Raw genomic sequence first — 6713 nt, forward strand, 5'->3', positions numbered from 1 at the left:
CTTGATTGGAAAGCATTTTCCATATTTTGCAGGGCAGCCCAGCTCAGCAGCCAAGAGTGCAGCTCCTCCATGGCAGGCGCGGTGCGAATACTCACGGCACATCCCAGCAGAGTCCCGGGCTGGCTGCACGTCCCCAGCCCTGTCCCGCAGCCTCATCCCTCCTCTAGGCCTGGAGCAGGTGGAAGGACTCTGGAAGGACCATGCTCTTGGCCTTTTCCTGCCCAATTGCACAAGGTTAATGAGACCTGCAGAGGAATCTCTGCTGGAGACAGGGCAACACGAGCCTTGCAGAGCATCACATCTGGAGTCCAGAGGCGCCTGCCTCCCCCCTTTGCGTTTGCTTCCCACTCCCTCATACGGAGCAGGATCAGTGATTCCCCTTTGCAGAGCTTGAACAAGGACTAGGGAAGAGGAATAAAGGGGAAAGGAGATTTGAAAATGAAGTCTAGTTATTTTTTAATCTCATACCTGAAATTTATAGCATCATTCTCCCCTCTGAATAAACAACTATTCTGTCCCCTCCAATTACAACGCACAAAGCTGACTGCTACATGCAATGTCAAATTTACACTGGTGCCTTTTATCAGGATTTCCTTTCATATTGCTCTCTAAGCAATGACTTTGTAAGGAGATTAACTGCATTATATGCCACACATTAAACAAACCCACATGTATACAACACAGCTTTTAAGAGATTTCTCTTTTTCCCAGGATAGCCCTTCCTGTCTTACAAGGTCTTGGTTTTTCTTGGTTTTTAGCACCCGATCCCTCAAGCACTGGTCCACTACCACCACCAGAGAGGAGTTCAAGGCATATCCAGTATCCATCAATACTGCCAATAAATCAGGTAGAGGTAGATTTATTATTCTTATTTCATGAGGAAATTGCTGATCAGCTCTGCTTGCTATCCGAGATAAAGGCAACAGGAAAAAATGCAGAGACTTGCAATAAAGGCAAGGCATACATTTTCCTACAAAGCAATCTTCTAAAGAGAATTCCTTTAAAAAGTTCATTCAGTTTTTTCCTTAATACTTGTTCTTTTTTTCTAAAAGGTATTCTCTCACTAATTTCTACAGTTTACAAAACCCAGACTAAATAAAACCTGACAAAAACAAACCACAATCTTCCCAAGTGTCATGCAACCCACAGCAACAAAACTGACAACTTTATATTCATTCAGTGAGATAAATTGTGGCCACCATAGATGTTTTCCAAGGAACTGTCTAGTTCCTGTAAGCACCAGCTTTCAGGAGACTGCCCAGAGTAGCAATTCTTTGCTGAAATGGATCCCAAACACTCGTGTAGTTGGAACATGGGTGGACTCTTCCATTCTTACTTCCCACAGACTTACCTGGTACCAGCCAGCAAGAGAACCTGCGTGGGTGAAGAGCCAGTTTTCTCCCTCAGGTTGCTTTCTTTGCTTTCCAAGGACTCAGCTGGTTCCTCATATGGGATTGTTCCATATGTTCATGTTTCCTGCTCACATCCACACTGTCTCCCCAAATCTGAAGATCTGGGATGCTGGAGGGGCTGTCTCCCCCTGCCTTCCCTTGCCTCTTCTCAAGACTGTGGAATGTTTATTCTCCCAGCTCCTTTTGCTATTTATCACATCTCTTCCATCACCTGTAGTGCTTTTGCTGATTTCTATTGCTCTTTGCCATATACTTTTCCTTGACTTTCTGTCAACTCTCCTGGCATCCCTGTAATTTTCCATTTTTTAATTAATAATTTAATTCCATTTTAAAGCTACTAAAATAAAACTCTGCAGACTGATCTTGACATACAGGTCTAAGAAAAAAAGATTTTTTTAAAATTACTATTACTATTACAAATACTGATTATTATTACTGAATCAGTTAATGAAAAACAGATAAAATATGCTTCTCTTTTTGTAGGGGTTGAAATAATTAAAATGCATGATGTAATTGTCCATGCTTTTCTGTGAAAATAAGAAACCTACATTCAACAACTCCATGTTCAGCTGTTTTTCCAGCTGGAAAGATGGAAAAAAAAATTAGAATATCCATTCATTCTCTGAAGAGGAAGCGACCAATCTTTACACAACACAAATTAGTTTATCTAGAACTAATATTTTATATTTAACATAGAAGCTGATCCAAGATCTTGGCTTTATCTAGATGAAAGGCAGGCTGCTTGTATATTAGTGAGGCAATCTTACTTAACTAAAGCTAGAATTGTGTACATGGAAATTACTTCTATAGGAGCAAAATTAAGGGAAATAAAAACCTGAAAAGTCTGAAAGCAGTCATCAGCCAAACCTTTCTTCAAATGGACATTTTCCAGGTACCAAAATGATGAGAAAGCATTACACATGCAGCCTAAGAAGTTATTGAGGTGAGGCTGTACTGTGTTCATGTAACTAGAAACATCAAGTTTCCTTCCTCTAGGGTAACCCTCTGGGCTTCAGGCACACAAATGATGGAACATTTGCACCTGGAAAGAGACCAATAAAACAAAAATGTCCCTAAGATACTAGAGTAACACACATACACACCCACACCTGTAGTGAGAGATTGATTTGCCTTCCAACAGGAACTACAGTCCTTCAGTCTCTATGACCCACAGACCTCAGGAACAAAATGATGCTCACTCCTACAAAATCATATTTCAGAGCGTACCCTTCGCCCTCCCAGAGGGGCAGGAATGGGATGCTCACCCAGGGTGGCAGCAGAGGTGTGTTCAGCAAGAAGGAGGAGCAGAGCCAACCCCCTCATTATTCAAACACCCCTGTGATGCTGGGGACACCAGAAGCAGGGAGCCAGCTTGGCCAGGGCCAGCTGCAGAGGCAGCAATGCAGCCTGTGAGCTCCTGTTTGCCCTTTCCAGCCCCAGGGAGGGATTCTGCCCCTTCCTCAGCAGCCTCACACACAGAGCAAGCACCACTGCAGGTGACCTCACCACGGGGCTTTGCTTCCCTCACACACACTCAGGTGTGCCTGCACACATGCTGATATGGGGGCACAGATTCTGATCCTTTCATTTGTTGCAACACTGCATCCATGGTAAATACATCCATCCTGCTGCAGTAAATCATCATTTTACAATGGATATATACCTATATTATTACTGTAATACTGATGTACTGAACCATTAGTATAAAAAAGCAAGCAGGTGATAAAAATGATGCAAAGACTCCCATAAAGTAAGAAACAAAACCCAAACTACTGTAGCAAACATTAGCACTGAGATAAGTAAATTAGTGATTATTCTGGAGATAAATCTGGGCAGATAGGAGTAGGTAAAGTATATGTGGCTGCTTGTATCTTTTCCAGTAGGGAGCTGTGAGCTGTGCCTTCTAGGATCTATGTAGCGTCAGTGCAATAATATGGATGGATATTTAGGACTAGGCTATGACCATGACTCTGAGGCAATTGCCTTCCATAGAAGTCAGCACACCAGCAAATTTCATCCTTATTAACTTCGCTGCTTTTATACATCTCACTAATTAAAAACCCTACCATAAAAGTTGCTCTCAGACACTTTGCATAGAGTAAATATGCTGTGGGAATCCAGTGTAACTGCAAATTTGCCTCTAAGTAGAAAACAGTCAGTGACCCTGAAGAGATCAATTTTTAGGCAGCCATACAAGGTATCCATGGAACAGAAAGATTAACTCTTCTCAGCACATTTCAAGACTCCCAGTGAAACCAAATCTTCAGAGAAAACATACATTCAGAATGGCTTTGGAATCCAGATCTAATATATGGAGAAACTTTCAAAGCAGGTCATTTATTTGACATAATTGTGCTAACATCCCTTTAAGCTGTGCAAACCAGAAAGATCATTTCAAAATATTAACTTATTTCTTGCTATCAACAACAATGCAATTAATTCCCCTCAATAAAGATTGTTTTTGCAAAAGAGCAATAAGGTGCCTCTGCAGGGGGCATCATTATCATTAAATAATCACACCCCAGGAGACGGGAGGCACTGCGCTGCACCATGTACATTTTAGCACTCCAGAGTATGATTAGTTTGTGTTAACCACACCCCAGAACAGCTAATTGGGAAAAGACTATAAACTGAGGAGGGTTCTGGATTTCTTTTATTTTTGGAACTGACAGGGAAGCCAGGAGGTTTTTTACCAGTCCCATGGAAAAGGTGGCCAGGTGTGACCTGGCAAGGCCATCTTGCTCTGGCTGTCGCTGGAGCCCATGACACCAGCCTGCCATGGTAATGCACTTTAATATCTGCATCCTCAAAAAATTACATGAGCCATCCCCCATGTATAACAAGAGGGCTAGGTGAGGACTTTAGGATAGTGTGCTTTCATATGAAAACCAAACCAGGCCCAGTTGTTCTGCTCAGATAGAGTCATGGAATCATTAAAGTTGTAAAAGACTTCCAAGATCATCAAGTGCAACCTTCAAGCTCATACCATATCAGGAAATGCCATGTGTACTCACTTTTTTGAACACTTCCAGAGATGCTGATTCCACCACTGCCTATATATATGCAGGAAAACAAACACATTTTAATAGAAAGGCTTATTCTTATCTGCTGGATGTCTTATACCATTCTGGACAGTCTGCTCTGCTATATGGCAAACCTATGGAAGTAGATGGAATGTTTTAAAAATACGTGCTTCCAGAACATAGATAATTGCTTTGCATGGTGCTGGATTCCTGAGGACTCAGCGGTTGGGCTTTTTTCCCTGTTTAAACCAGTGGTCTTCACCACAGAATTCACCCTGGCAATTGGATACCCCTGCTATGCATGGAAGCTGTGACGATTACACTCCAGATTTGTCAATTTCCCCCTGCTGAAAAGAACACGTAAGAAAATTGTGAAAGAGCCATCTCACAATTTGGTTGGGAGTAAAGCAGAAACCACCTCCTCATCTTGGAGATGAAATTCAAGCCTGCTTTGACAGCCTGAGGCGTGACTTCAAAGGCAGCTGCATGGGCACAGGATCAGCTCTGTGCATCCAGAACCAAGACCAAGGGCAAAGAAGCTCAATGCCCACCCCAGAGTGAGCCAAGCCCTTTGCTAGGACACTGCAGCCTCCTCAGGAACTGCTGAAGATGGAAGGGAAGCAGGAGTGCAGGAGAATGGAAATTCCTCACGGGATGGTGGGGACACCATAGAGATGCCCCCCATGGGTGTGGAGGGCACACACCCAGGACAAGGCCACATGACCAGGGACACAGAACATTCCACAGCCACCTGAAGACTGTGAGGATCTGTGGCCAAAACAACTCCTCACCACACACAAACCCTCTAGGGGCAGGGTATGACCCCCAGACCTGTGCAGAGCAATTAGTGAGCAGCACTTGTTGCTTGTATTCCTAGCTTGGGCTGTCTCTATATTCAGTGCTGTTACCCATTTCTTGTCAGAAATTGAGAAGACTGAAAATTTTCTGCAAGACCTTTGGGCTGGATGCACCAAGTCTTACCAAAGAGCCCTCCTTCCTCCTCAGGAGCCAAGAATTTTGCTGAGTTGGGAGTGCCATTAAAGCTGAATTGGCAAAGCCTCTCTTGTTTGTGGGTCAGACCATGATGAACAATGGCTGTTAAGAGAATAGGACAAAAATGGGGAAGGAATTAGAGATACAGTAATTCAAATGAAACAAACAATACCATATGCATGAAATAGCAATATACTTATTGTTAACACAAGGTATTTTATAATCAATATTTAAAGTATTTTATCAGGAGTGTAACTGATACTTCATGACTATGTATGTGCAGCCAGTAAGGTATAGATTTATAAAAATGAGGGTTATCATAGCTTCAGTGTAGCAAGGCACAGCCGTTTTAAAATTGAAATTCTCAGATTTTATCAGTTATCTCTTTCCACAGGATAATGTAACTTTACAATTACTTAGCTCATAAAGAACTAATTTCATTCAACTTCCAATAAATACTTTCAAAATAGGAGTCTATGGCAAGATTTCTTGAGTGGTCGAATTATGAACAATAATGGTCATACAGACTTTGAAGGAAAGTCTTGATAATGAGATTAATACCTGCAGGCTTCCCTCACAAAGATGTAGTTTTATAAGCAATTAATAATATCCTCCTTTTTCTATTTTTTTGTATTACAAAGAAAATAAGTTATTGATTTCAGCTGCAAAAATAACTATTTGCATAACATTGTTGATTGTATGTTCTACTAGCACAATCAGGATTAATTGAAGCAAAATATTTTATTATTTTTAAATGGGTAAAGATTTTATATATATTAGCATTTGAATCTGATTAGAACAGTCTGTTTACCAGCACTATTAGGAGCACAGATCATATTACCATATTCAATCCACACTATGGCATAAAGCCTTCCCGTTGACACCTCTGTACAGACTTGTGGCAAGACCTTTGAAGGCATTCCTACATTTTATAAATGATGAGTACTAGCAACTCTTTCTCAGCTTTTCTTACATTCTAGATATGATGTTCTTAATTAAATATTGTGAGTGAAACAGCAGCCAGTGATCTATGGGAATTCTGCCGCTGATTTTCATTTTATCCACCTGATAAACCCCATTTTTAACCCCGTGTTTGAAAGTGAGAGGAAGCTCACCTGGCAGAAGGGCAGCCAGAGCACCTGAGTGCAACCTGTGTCAATTGGTGATGGAGGAAGAGCCCCTGCCTTTAGGTGGTGCTTCTGCTCTGGGAGGGAAGTGTCAGGTGCCACAAGTTTGACAACCTGGATACACCCTTGACCTGCAACAGGGCAAAGCCACGAGGCTG

Source organism: Melospiza melodia, chromosome 13 (genome assembly GCF_035770615.1).
Source record: "Melospiza melodia melodia isolate bMelMel2 chromosome 13, bMelMel2.pri, whole genome shotgun sequence".
In the NCBI taxonomy this organism is placed as follows: domain Eukaryota; kingdom Metazoa; phylum Chordata; class Aves; order Passeriformes; family Passerellidae; genus Melospiza; species Melospiza melodia.